Consider the following 13,104-nt stretch of genomic DNA (forward strand, 5'->3'; position numbering starts at 1 on the left):
CTGTGTGTATCTATGTTCTCCCAAACTTGCAGGAGCCACAACTTTTGTCTTAAGAGGGACATCATCTGAGAGGAACTGGTTAAATCATAATTATTTCAAGACACACTCATTACTGGCCCATGTTTTGTCCCTTTGAGCTACTGATTGCTATTAACTTATTCATTTATTCACTGTAATGATAAAATTGCACACACTCAATGCAACAGCACGGAATAATAGTAACACATGCGCAGTCGGCTGCTCATTACCAATGCGATAACAGACTAAGGAACTCGGTAATGGAATTTAGTGAACACAACAGCTCTCGGTGCATGACGAATTTTTATCACTGGCCTTCTTTAATTTAAATAGTGCTTAATCTTTTATTTAATTTTATAAACATTTTTCCTATTTGGTCATAAAACAAAAACAACCTGTACACCAAAGACAGCCCAGAATGTGAATGCTGACAGTTCAGACATCTGCCTACATGTGCTGCATTCTGAGAGATAAGGAAAACATGAATCCCAGCTCCACAGAAATGATCCGTTCTGACACCTGTTCCATTGCATAAGCTATAGCTTCTCCAGGCACGGCCATCTCTTACTCACTTATTCCTATTTCTTAAACTTTCATGCATTAATTTGCTTAGAATAATATAATCATTATCCTCGTTCCACAAAAGCACAAAAACAGGATAACTGAATGTTCGTAACAACTGTCTAGAGGATCTTTCCCAACTCCACACACATACTATTCATATCCTTGACTCCACCAGTCATCATCAAAAGTCCAAGCACGTGAATCTTTTTCTTCATCTATACTTTGCCCACTGATTTATTTATCATTTTACTACTTACTAATACGGAAATATACATGAATCAGAAAAAACCTAGAACCAGAGCCTCGATACCCCTAATGGCTATCTATAAAATCTTTTCCCAGACACTAGATGTTTCTCGATTTGACCTCAGTGTTTCACACACGTAGGCCTCAACATAACATTTTCCAACAGTCCCATGTTTGTTATTGGACTGTGGTTACCCTTCTTCGATTACATTTCTCACTTCTTAATAATGCACTGTCCAGCCTTAGACCACCCAAACCAAGACAAGAACTCCAGCTATCGCTCACACTGTCTCCACGCTCCTAAGACACCACTGAACTTGACGCCATGGCAGAGTGCAAACATGAGCACAGGACTGACCATTCTGAGGAGTGCAAAAAAAAAAAAAAAAAAAAGAAAATAAAATTTGAGATCTCCTACGCATTGGTCATTTGCAGCACACCTTTTGTTCACTCAGGTAACATTTATTACTTTATGGTATTGTTTCCTGCTGCACCTCAGAGTTGTAGACACATACTCATCGTACACGACTCACACGCCACCAGCAGTCGTCACTGATCCAATAATGCCTCTCTTTTTCTTCACTCATTTCGATTTTTTATTGATCAAATCACTAATTCACTAATAATAATTTTTAATCATTATGATTCACAAAAACCCAAGAAGAGTTTTTATGTACCTATTCTGCACATAGGATAATTCTCAGAATAAATTTCTTCCATTAATTATCCTCAGTTTTACATCTATTCAATAATATAATGGATCACATCTCCTATTGATTGCTAGTCTACAGTTGGCCATCTTTGATTATTTTTTACACTTTTAAATAATATTTTAAATACTCTTAAACAAACCACCCATCAAGATAAGAACTTGGACTATTACTCACATTGGTCTTCACACCCCTAACACATAGACGCAACCAGAGAGCTCCTGAGCAGGGAGGAATGCTGAATCAGCCCAAGTGCACCATTCTGAAGAGCACAAAGGAGAACAAGAAACCAAAAGCTAAAAAATCAGCCATCGATCCTTGATTTCTGCATTTCAGTTACTCGTGGAGGTATTAATTTTTCCTAAATATACTTTTTCCCTTAACAAAATGAATCACCTCAAATCTGGAACTTATCCAGTAGGAAAAAAACTGATTCTTACTAATGTCTATATGATTCTAAACCAAAGCGGTAACATTCTTGAATCATTTATTTCTTAATGAACATCAATGCTTTCAGTTTTTATTAGTAATACTTTTTGCCTCACTGCATATGTTCATGCTGCAAATTGCTTCACCCTCCTCTTCCTTATCTATTTAGTTGTATTTAATGGTTCTCTCATTGATTCACTAATAATAGTAAATCTTTTAATCTATGAATCTAAAATAAGAACATGATATTTGTACATTGCTGACATTTGTCTGTAGGATCGTTTCAAACAGAGAGAGCAGACTAGGTCTTGGGTTGAACTTCAGAGTCCCACACACACAGTACTCGTCATCAGTGATTCATATGCCACCAGTCAGGATTACTGGTCCATTATTAGACCCTCATTTGTTTTACATTTATATTGACTAAATCATTAATTCATAGATATTGACAAAAGTCACATTATTTAGGAAAACACAAGAACAAGATCCTTAAATATTCCTGAAGTCTGTCTATAGAATCTTTTCCCGTATACACTGTATTTTCTTCTCTAAGAGCCTTCAATGTTGATTAATCAATAGGATGTTTCCTATTATATCCATTATTGGGCCATGGATAATTTTTGATTATGTTTAGTACTTTTTAATAACGCCACGAACACTATTAAACAAAGGACTGAAATCAAGATATTATCTTTGTCTACCATTACACACCTTATTCTCTTTCCTGACACAAAGGCAACATAACCTTGATCATGACAGGAGCTAAGATCAGCTCAGTGCATCCATTCTGAAGAGCACCACCAGGCATAATGATAAAAAAAAGTTTAGACATTCTCTTCTCTCCATTTATTCACAATTTCCATCCTCCACGTACATAGTCATTTAAGTGTTTATTACTTTATGGTAATTTTTCTTTTTCTTCCGATACAATAGACATCAAACTTGCAACTGACTCAGGACAATAACTGATTATGACCTACCACTGTCAATATCATCCTTAGTTCAAGACATAATATGTTTGGTCCCTCTATTATGTATTCCAGTATACATTAACACTCATTTTCCTGACTACATATTTTATTAATGAACAATGCTTCATCCTCTTCATCTTTATTCATTTACACACTTGCTAATTTAGTCTGCCATTGATTGTCTTATATTATTAAAATTCATGAGCAAAAAGACCAAGAAAAAGATCACTGTGAAATTCCAAAATCTATCTATAGTCACTTAAAATATGGCAGATGGACTGGAGTCCTCTTGTGTTAGACTCAGTCCTAGACACACAGAATTCAGCATATATGACTGAGTGCCATCAGTCGTCATCATTAGACTATAATTGGCTGTCTTTCTCTTCATTCTCATCTATATTTGTTTATTAATTCATTAATAAGGAAAATACATGTAAGTTACAAAAAACAAAACTGAGATTCTGAAGATCCTGTAACATCTGCCTGTAGAATCATTCATTTCAATCATCTCTTTCATTTAACTGAACTCAGTGTTCCAGGTATGAATTAATCAATGTAATGCTTCATATCAGCCCAATATTAAACATCAGTATGGTCGGTCTTCTTTGATAATATTCAATACTTTTTAATAATACAGTGAATAGTTGTTTTTAAAAAACCTCTCAAACCAAGTCAAGTACTTTGACTATTACTCACATTGTTCTCCATACTCTTAATACAAAGATGCAACCATACAGCTTTTGACCTTCAAAGAATCCTTACACAAGCTCGTGTGTGTCCATTCTGAGGAGTAAAGAGGAGAGCCAATGATAAAAAAAAAAAAGGGACACGTTCTATCCATTGATCCATAGATTATATCATCCATTTATAAAGTCATTCTGGTATTTATCAATATAGGTTAATATATTTTTCTTAATAAATCAAATTGTCAAACTTGAAACTAACTCAGCAATAGCTGACTATTCCTTACAGGCGCTATAACAGCCCTTCATCAAAGACAAAACACGCTGGGCAAAATGTGCATGATAAACTTACCGTCCATTCCAAGTCATATAACATTATTTTTCCGTGTACATTCCTGACATCAGTTTAAGGGGTTGATTCAGACAGAGACAACGAACTAGATTTCTTTCATGGTGGACGTCAGAGTTCCAGACGCATCTTCATCACATGTGACTCATACACCCTCACTGCTCATCATTCATCCAATACTGCCCTTCTTTTTCTCATTCATTTCTATAGGTTTGCTGATTAAATAATTACTCCACCAATAATAATTTTTAAATGTTATGATTCACAAAAACTCAGGAATACTTCTTATGTCCCGAATTTATACATAGAATCATTCTCACAACACTGTATCTCTCATTATCTTCAGTTTTTTTTATATACATTAATCAATATAATGGTAACAATATCCCATATTTATCACTGAGGTAGAGTTGCACTCTTTAGACATATTTTCCACTTTTACATGAATAACTTAAAAAAAACAGGCTGAAACCAAGAAAGTAATTTCACTATTACTCACATTAATCTCTGTCTTCCTATTATATACAGGCAACCACAGGCCTCACGACCACTGAAGACGCTAAAATCAACGCCAGTGCATCTGTTCGGAGAACGGCACAGAGCAGATGGTAAAAAAATTGATACCTAATCACTATTGATCCTTGCTTTCCATATTTTATTAACTCAGTATTTAGGTTATGTATTGCTTTCCCTAAATATGTATATTTTAAATCTTAACAAAAGGAAAAACTCAATCTTGAGATTGAACCAGAAAAATAAAAACATTTCCTTATTAGTGTCTTTATGGTCCTCAGCCACAGAGGCAGACTCTTCACCCGTTCATTTCTTACTAGGCATTAATGTTTTCACCTTTATTCGTAACACCTTTGACAGTGCTTCTCCTTATTCTTTTTACATCTTCATTTATATTGTCTAATGATTCTATCATGATTCTATTAATAATGACAAATCTAAGGCTATGAAATCAGTACAAGAATATGATATTTCTATACGTCTGACATTTCTTTATAGAAATAGTTTCAACAAAGGAGTAGGCTAATTTTGTTTCGCATTGGACCTCCGAGTTTCGGACACATATTTTTTCATCATCTATGACTCCTATGTCATTAGTCATCATTACTGGTCCAAGATTTGGCCTATTCTCCTTTGTATGTTTGTACTGATTAAATTATGAATTCATTGATAAGGATAAAAATAATACATGGTTCATAAAAACTCTAGAACAAGATTCTAGAATTTCCCTAACATCGGTTTACAGACTCATTTCCCACACAGACTATACCTTTCTCATTAAGAGACCTCAGTTCTGCACATTATCAACTAATCAACATAATGTTTCCTATCCTATTCATCATTAGGCCATGGTAAACTTTAAAATTAATGTAATATTTTTTAATAATACAACCCTTAAACATATGACCAGGACAACCTTGACCGTTCTCACCTTGGTCTCCTTCCACACCAGGAGGCAGCAGGACACTCTTGATGACAATAGAAGCTGCAAACAGCTCCAGCGTCTGTCCTGAAGCATACCACGCAGACAACGGGATAAAGATGTTGAGGCTGCCTCTCCACTGACTGAAAGTTTCCACAATTCATTTGCATAGTCATTTATTAATTTCGGGTAATATTTATTTTTTCTTAATAAATCAGATGTTAAAGTTGTACCTGAATCAGTAAACAACTATCATCACTATCACTGTCATTCAAAGACGTACACACTCAATCACTTTTATTTTCCACTCCAATTTATATCACCCTATTTCTCTGTTATATACTTTAACAATGAACAGTGTTTCCTCTCTTCATGTTTACTCGCCCACACATTTGGTTACCAATCCTGCTGCTGTGTTTTTTATATTACTACTACTAGATACTCCCGTACACATAGACTGAGGACGTGATCCTCATTTGTGCCTGGCATCTCCCTATAGGACCACTCCCAACAAGGGCACGTACTAGATTTCTTTTCTGCTGGACCTCAGAACCCCAGACCTGTGGGGCTCATCACCCAAGACTCACACCATGAGCCGTCATCATTTACCCAGATTTGGCCTTTCTGACCTTCGTTCATCTCTACATGTCTTATTAATTCATCAGTTCACTAATAATAAAATAAATGCTTCATGGTCACAAAAACTTGAAACAAACAAGGTCTTTGGCACTTTCATTTGTCTATAAAACTACTTCCCATGGAACATACTTACCTGTTATTCACTGACCCCAGAGTCTCCTGTAGAGATTAATCCACATAATGCCTCATATTAACCTTACTTGTACTGTGTGGCCATGGTTGACAGTCATGAATTACATTTCATATGTTTTTGGAATACAGTGAAAAACTTATAAAAATAAAACCAGAAAACCAAGGAAAGAACTTAGACTATTACTCACATTGCTCTCCAAGCTCTTAGCACAGAGGCAGCCACAGGGGAAAGCTTAGATCAGCCCAATGGGAAAATTCTAAGGAGTATGAGCGAAAGTAGAAGAAAAAGGAAAAGTTATTTTCATTAGTCCTTGAATTCCACTTTCATTTAGTCGGTCAGTTAGGTAGGGAGTGAACTGGGATAATTTATATTTTTTTCTCCTGAGTGAACGAGTAATACTGATCTTGACATTAACAGAGAACATAAATTTTCTAGTTATCAAAAGTTATATCATCAATAGTCAAAGAATAACCTCCTTGGACCATATATTTCCTAACAGCTATTTGTTTTCAATATATATTAATAATCTTTCTTACCTAACGATATATTTCTATAATTGGACAAAGTTTCACCACCTTCATCTTTATTATTTGCTATTGCATTGATCCAATTATAAAAATAAACAGAACATCAAGATCCTTGTATACTCCTGATGTGTGTCTAAAAGATCACCTGAAAGAGGGACAACGGGCCAGAATCCATTTGCACTGGACCTCAGAGTTCCAGACACGTATTCATCGTATACGACTCATAACGCACCGAGCAGTCATCATCGATCCAATGCTGTGCCTAGTCTCTTTATTCACTTCTACAGTGTTTACTGACAAATTTATTAATTGACTAATAATAACTTTAAAATCCAATTATTCACAAAAAGCCAGGAAAGCTCTGAAATCCCTATTCTGTGTACAGAATTACTTTCACATCAATGTATTTCCTCATATTCTTTGTTTTAATGTTTCATATCCACTCAGTATTCATCACTAGTCTAGAGGTGGCCATTCCTCTTATATACAGGACTTTTTAACAACACAGTAAATACCCCACCAAGAGAATCACTGAAATCCATGTGAGACTTTAACCATCACTCACATTGGTCCCTGTGCTCCTAACACGGAGTGCTCCTGACTCACAGAGTTTGCAGCCACGGTATACTGCTTAAATCAGCTTGAGTGTGTCCATTCTGAGAAGTACAAAGCACATTTTTCTTAAAAAGTTAAATTCTCATCTCCATTGATTCTTCGTTTCCACATTTCATTTACTCACTCATTTAGCTATTTATAAATTATTCATACTGTAGACATTTTTACCTTACCAAAATGAACAACAACTCACTTGAGACAGACCCACAACAATACAACTACTCTTAATCATCTATATTTATATGATTCTTAGTCAAAGAGCCAATTTTGATCCATTTACTCCTTTATTGAGTTGCAGTATTTTCCATTATTAATACTATTTCTGGCCTGGCCACAAGTTTATAGAGAGAAAATGCTTCACCCCTTTTTCTTTACCTATTATTTATGTTTATTTAATGTTCTATAATTAATCCATAATAATCTAAACCTATAAGCCAAATACCTATATTTGGTATATCTTAACATTTCTCTATAGGATCAAATAAAAGAAATAACACTAGGCAGTATGTTGGATCACAGTATCAGACGTACGTTATTCATCATCCACGACTTACCTGCAACCAGTCATTATTACTGATCCATGATTAGCATTCTTTCTTTTCATTCTCATAAACATTTGCTTGTTGATTAATTCATTAATAAATGCATGTAAATAAAATATTTAAAGATCCTTAATATGTATCTCTAAAATCTTTTCCACAAAAACTAACTTTTTCCAAAACTGACCTCGAAGGTACATTTATAGATTAATAAATTGAATATTTCACATGAATTTAATAGTTAATTTTGGCATTTTTTTCTTCTTTGATTATATTTAATGTTTAAAAAATACAGTAAATACCTCTAAACAAACCACCCAAACTAAAACGTTGACTTTTACTCACATGGTCTCCATATTTGCACACACAGATGCAGCCAGAGGTCATGACCATGGAAGATGTTTAAATCATATCAAGCGCATCCAATCTGAAGAGCATAAAGCACAGCAGACAACAGTAGAGTGAGACACTCTTTGCTTGAAGAGAGAGAAGACACTCTTTTGGACTGGACCTCAGCGTTCCAGACACAGACACCTATTACTTGTCATCGATGACTCATACGCCGGTAGGAATCATCATCGATCCAGGAAAGAGCATGGTCTCCTCACTTGTCCCATAGGCTGAACTGATCGATTAATTAATAGATTCACTCACTAGAATGGATAACTCAATGATTCACCAATCCCAAGAAGGCACTGGCATCCCCAGTACATCTCTGGGACCGTTCCCACATCATTAGATGTATCAGATCTCTGGTCCCTGACTCCCTTGAGCTGTACTCCAGAGAATGCTTCCTATTTATCTCTTTATTGTCAATAGCATGAAAGAGGCCTTCTTGCATTACACTCCAAGCACTTTGGAAATGGAGTCGATGTCCCTGGGTGCCCCACCCAGACCAAGATCAGTAGGCTGATTGTGCTCACGCGAGTCTGCCGGCTCCTCAACCGCAGGTGCAGCCCTAGGCTGATCCAGGAGGACTCCTTCATTCAGGTCCAGTGTGGCCATTCTGAGGGCTAGAAAGCCAAGCAGATGACAAAAAAGGTCAAACCAAGACCAAAATTAGCCCCTCCTTCATCCCTGACATCTGTCTGCAAGATGCCTTCTCGCATGGAGAATGGCCTGGATTCCTGTTCTGTTGGACCTCAGACTTCCAGTCATGTATTCATCGTACACAACTCATACGCCACCAGTAGTCATCATTGATCCAGTATTGTCTCACATTTTTCTGCATTGCTTTCTGCACGATGCCTTGACTGCTTCACTAATTCACTGATCATCATGGACCCCCCCCCCCCCAGGATCCACAAAACCCGGGAAGAGTCATGAGATCCCTCCTCTGTCAAGAGATCACTCCTTCATCCATGAATCTCATTTTTCATATCATGATGCTGATTTTCATCTATGTATCAATCAATTCGTATTTCTTAAAATCCTGTGTTTATCACTGAGCTACACTGTGCCTTCTGTGATTCTAGATGGAAATTTCAATTAATCCACAGCATACATAAGCATGCACAAAAATTCATCCCTGCCAAAAGCAGAAACTTGACTCGTACTCACAGGGGTCCCTGGGCCTCCAAAATAGACAGACGCAATCATAAGGCCCACCATGGAGGAAGGAGGCTTCATCACCTCGAACGCGCCCGTTTGGAGGGGCACACAGCAGTCAGTGAGGGAAAAAAAGAAAAAGGAAGGAGAATTCATCGTCATTCATTCTTCTCCCGCCCTTTCACCTACTCAACACTTACAAATTTATAACATTTTCATAATGGAGGGATTGTTTTTTCTCTAAATGAGCAAACGAAAGAACAACAAGCATAGCAACAGCAAAAAAAAAAAAAAAAAAAAAAAAATCCTCTAACTTCAGAAGGAGCCTGAACAGCTGAAACCATCATTATTCACGTCTGGTCATGCTCGGCCAAAGAGCTGATGCCCTTGACCCAAATCATTGATCCTGGGCATCAGCGGGGGCCATCTGTGTTCATCTTTCCCACCTCGCCATGGATGCTGACGGGTAGACAATGATTTACCTTTCCTTCGTTACCTATTACTGACCTGGCCTCACTACTGCTTCTCTCATGGATCCACTGAGATTAGTAAAATCAAGACCTATTGACCCGAAATACGAACAGGATCGCTATACACTCCTGACATCTCTCCGTGGGATCACACAAGACACGGAAGCAAGGGAGTGTCTATGTGGCTGGACTCAGGGTTCCAGACACACTGTTCACTGGCCGTGGCACATCGGCCCACCACCACGGGTTCACTGGGGCCCATTTTGACTTCTTTCCTTGGTACAGTTGGATCCATTTAGTCATTACTTCCTTGACAATCATCAGACAAACACATGTCTATCCAAAACCCGAAAGCAAGACTCTGCAATATCCCACACTCCTCTCCAATCATTACCAGAATTGCTGGCATCTCTATTCTGAATGAGTAGCCATGTTCTCTGGCACCTCCTTCTCAACATAAGGTTTCCCAGCACACTCATCAGTGGGACAGAAGCACCCTTGGATTGTACTCCTCATTGGGAAAAACACTATGGAAACCCTCGAACAAACCACCCCAACCAAGACAGGCCCTTGCACCCCTCCTCACCTTGGTCTCCGACCTCTGACCCCAGGACCCTTAGAACCTTGATCACAGTGGAGGACGACATCACCTTCAGCTGTGATTCTGCAAAGTACCAAACAGACAAGGGGACAGAAAGATTGAGACTTTCTCTCTCCATGGATGCATAGTGTTTGGTGATGGAGTCTTTCATTCGTTCCATGGCAGGAAAGAACGAAAAGGCATGAAGAGAAAGGAGACGTGTCTTTCGGACTGGACCTCAGCGTTCCAGACACAGACACGTATTATTCATCATCGATGACTCATACGCCGGTAGGGATCATCATCGATCCAGGAAAGACCACGGTCTCCTCACTCGTCCCATACGCTGAACTGATCAATGCACAGATTCACTCATTCTAATTTTAAAACTCTTATTATTCAAAAAACCCCAACAAGGCTGTGCTGTCCCCAGCATGTAATTATCCTCAGTTTTTCATATATGTATTAATCATAATAAGACTTCATATTAATCCCATAATTGCTGCTAGGATACAGTTCACCTTCTTTTATTATCTTTCACATTCATTAATACAGTGAAAACCCTGGAATAAAACACTAGAACCAAGACAAGAACTTTGATTATTACTTACCAGTTTCACACTCCTGTAGCAGAAATGCAACTTCAGAGCTCATGAGCAAGGAGGAATCCTTGCATCAGGTCCAGTGTGTCCATTCTAAGTGGTCCTAGGCCGAGCAGACGATAAAATAAAGTGAGACATTCCCTCCTTTGACTGTTGCTTCTTGCCTTTCGTCTACAGGACATTCCGGCAATCACTAATTTCCTGTTAACTTTTTTCTCTTAAGAAAACAGAACCACTTTGATCTTGCAACTGACCTGGAGTATGAACACTGGCTGCGACTGTACTATCGTGCTTGTCCATCCAACAGTCACATACCATTTATTTCTAATCGGGCTTCATGGCTTTCATAATCTATCAAGAGTACTTCTTGCCTCATCACATATTTTTATAATTGGACAATGCTTCACTCCATTCCTCTTTACTTATTTATAGAGTCTCTCATTTATCCAATTATAATAATAGGACGAAAATGCATGAACATAAAGGCCAATATTCCTGACATGTGTCTACGGGATCCTTGCAAGGAACAGGAGGGGACGAGAGTTCTTTTCTGTGGGACATCAGAGTTCCAGGTACGTATTCATCGTGTGAGACTCATACGTGACCAGTGGTCATCACTGAGCCAACACTGTCCCTTTTTGTCCACATTAACTCCACTTACTGAATAAATTATTAATTCATTAATAGCAATTTCTAAGCACTATGAAAAACAAAATCCCAGAAGAGCCTTTATATCCCTAAGCTGTACGTAGATTATGCTCACATCAGTGAATCTCTCTCACTAATTGTTTAATTGCCTTAAAAAAACATTTAACCAGAAAAATAATTTCAACTGTTACTCACATTAATCTCCATCTTCCTACTATGCAGCGGCAACCACAGACCTGGAACCCACAGAAGATGCTATATCAGCGGGAATGTGTGCTTTCTGAGGAGTACAGAGCAGAGCAAGTGATAAAAAATTTGAGACCTAATTACCATTGATCCTTCTTGTTCATGTCTCATAGATTCAGAATTAAGCTTTTTTCTTTTATTTTAATATATATATATTTATTCTAACTTAATTAAAAACTCAATCTTGAGACTCATCCAGAACAATACAATTGATTCTTACTAATCAACATCCATCGGATTCTACCTGAAGAGGTGATACCCTGATTTATTTCTTAACAGGCATTAGTGTTTTCAGCTTCATTAATAACATCTTTTGCCTCACCACATATGTTCACAATTAGACAATACATCACCTTATTCTTTTTCATTTTATATTTGTTTACTACTTCTATCATTATTCCATTAGTAATAATGCATCCACATCTAAATCAGTGCAAAAATATGACCTTTGTATTGATTTGTATTGTGCCGGACATCTCTCTGTGGAAACAACTCATGTATAAAAGGAATAGCATTCAGGAGGAGGGTACAGCTCAGTGGCAGAGGGCATGCCTAGCATGCATGGGGTCCTGGGCTCAATCCCCAGGACCTCTCTATTAAAAACAAATTAATAGTTTGTAAAAACCCTAATTGCCTCCTCTTCCCCACCAAAAAACAAAGCAAATCCAAAAAAAACCAAAAAACAAAAAACAAAATACCATTTCTTGCCTAATCCAGTATTTGTACAACTGGACAATATTTCACTTCTTTCATATTAATTTCTTTGTATATTTATTTATTATTTCACTGATCCAACTATAAAAACAGAAAAAAATACATGAACAATAAAATCAAAACCAAGATTCCTGACATCTGTTTATAGGATCAAACAAGGAAAATGGACCAGAATAATTTTCCATTGGACCTCAGACTTCCAGTCATGTATTCACCATACACGACTCATACGCCACCAGTAGTCATCATGGATCCAGTATTGTCCCTCTTTTTCTTCATTCCTTTCTGCACAATGTCTTGATTACTTCACTAATTCCCTGATCATCAGGAATAATTCCAGGATCCACAAAACCCAAGGAGACTCATGAGATTCCTCCTCTGTCAAGAGATGACTCCCCGTCCATGGATCACGTTTTTCAAATCAGTATGCTGATTTTC

The 13,104-nt window shown here is 37.4% G+C and overlaps 1 long non-coding RNA gene, 10 other non-coding genes and 3 pseudogenes across 47 annotated transcripts in view; all 14 read right to left on the bottom strand.

The window, feature by feature from the left end:
• Positions 1–13,104, bottom strand: part of LOC105079931 (uncharacterized) — a 175,443-nt gene that overhangs the window by 51,923 nt on the left and 110,416 nt on the right. For 32 of the 37 annotated variants that reach the window (XR_012507365.1, XR_012507362.1, XR_012507361.1 and 29 more), the window contains 11 exons: positions 11,902–11,986; positions 11,068–11,161; positions 9,419–10,540; positions 8,782–8,871; positions 8,204–8,285; positions 7,270–7,360; positions 6,365–6,433; positions 5,415–5,638; positions 4,470–4,550; positions 3,635–3,721; positions 1,716–1,800 (listed from right to left, as the gene is read on the bottom strand). This is a non-coding gene — a long non-coding RNA (uncharacterized LOC105079931). The remainder of the gene's footprint in view (positions 1–1,715; positions 1,801–3,634; positions 3,722–4,469; positions 4,551–5,414; positions 5,639–6,364; positions 6,434–7,269; positions 7,361–8,203; positions 8,286–8,781; positions 8,872–9,418; positions 10,541–11,067; positions 11,162–11,901; positions 11,987–13,104) is intronic. The other 5 variants (XR_012507345.1, XR_012507344.1, XR_012507371.1 and 2 more) reach the window with 5 other exon arrangements.
• LOC123612507 (small nucleolar RNA SNORD113/SNORD114 family) lies at positions 1,317–1,388 on the bottom strand. Its single transcript, XR_006719770.1, has one exon. It is a non-coding gene; the product is annotated as a small nucleolar RNA SNORD113/SNORD114 family (small nucleolar RNA).
• On the bottom strand, positions 2,281–2,355 carry LOC123612519 (small nucleolar RNA SNORD113/SNORD114 family). Its single transcript, XR_006719778.1, has one exon. It is a non-coding gene; the product is annotated as a small nucleolar RNA SNORD113/SNORD114 family (small nucleolar RNA).
• Positions 3,233–3,303, bottom strand: LOC123612465 (small nucleolar RNA SNORD113/SNORD114 family). Its single transcript, XR_006719734.1, has one exon. It is a non-coding gene; the product is annotated as a small nucleolar RNA SNORD113/SNORD114 family (small nucleolar RNA).
• LOC123612496 (small nucleolar RNA SNORD113/SNORD114 family) lies at positions 4,075–4,146 on the bottom strand. Its single transcript, XR_006719765.1, has one exon. It is a non-coding gene; the product is annotated as a small nucleolar RNA SNORD113/SNORD114 family (small nucleolar RNA).
• On the bottom strand, positions 5,022–5,097 carry LOC123612512 (small nucleolar RNA SNORD113/SNORD114 family; annotated as a pseudogene).
• LOC123612459 (small nucleolar RNA SNORD113/SNORD114 family) lies at positions 5,945–6,017 on the bottom strand. Its single transcript, XR_006719728.1, has one exon. It is a non-coding gene; the product is annotated as a small nucleolar RNA SNORD113/SNORD114 family (small nucleolar RNA).
• On the bottom strand, positions 6,885–6,957 carry LOC123612493 (small nucleolar RNA SNORD113/SNORD114 family). The gene has a single exon (XR_006719762.1). It is a non-coding gene; the product is annotated as a small nucleolar RNA SNORD113/SNORD114 family (small nucleolar RNA).
• Positions 7,828–7,900, bottom strand: LOC123612463 (small nucleolar RNA SNORD113/SNORD114 family). The gene has a single exon (XR_006719732.1). It is a non-coding gene; the product is annotated as a small nucleolar RNA SNORD113/SNORD114 family (small nucleolar RNA).
• LOC123612517 (small nucleolar RNA SNORD113/SNORD114 family) lies at positions 8,364–8,444 on the bottom strand (annotated as a pseudogene).
• LOC123612475 (small nucleolar RNA SNORD113/SNORD114 family) lies at positions 8,994–9,065 on the bottom strand. Its single transcript, XR_006719744.1, has one exon. It is a non-coding gene; the product is annotated as a small nucleolar RNA SNORD113/SNORD114 family (small nucleolar RNA).
• LOC123612504 (small nucleolar RNA SNORD113/SNORD114 family) lies at positions 10,688–10,768 on the bottom strand (annotated as a pseudogene).
• Positions 11,612–11,683, bottom strand: LOC123612513 (small nucleolar RNA SNORD113/SNORD114 family). Its single transcript, XR_006719774.1, has one exon. It is a non-coding gene; the product is annotated as a small nucleolar RNA SNORD113/SNORD114 family (small nucleolar RNA).
• Positions 12,851–12,922, bottom strand: LOC123612480 (small nucleolar RNA SNORD113/SNORD114 family). The gene has a single exon (XR_006719749.1). It is a non-coding gene; the product is annotated as a small nucleolar RNA SNORD113/SNORD114 family (small nucleolar RNA).

The sequence above is a fragment of the Camelus bactrianus genome, chromosome 6 (genome assembly GCF_048773025.1).
Source record: "Camelus bactrianus isolate YW-2024 breed Bactrian camel chromosome 6, ASM4877302v1, whole genome shotgun sequence".
Taxonomy (NCBI): Eukaryota; Metazoa; Chordata; class Mammalia; order Artiodactyla; family Camelidae; genus Camelus; species Camelus bactrianus.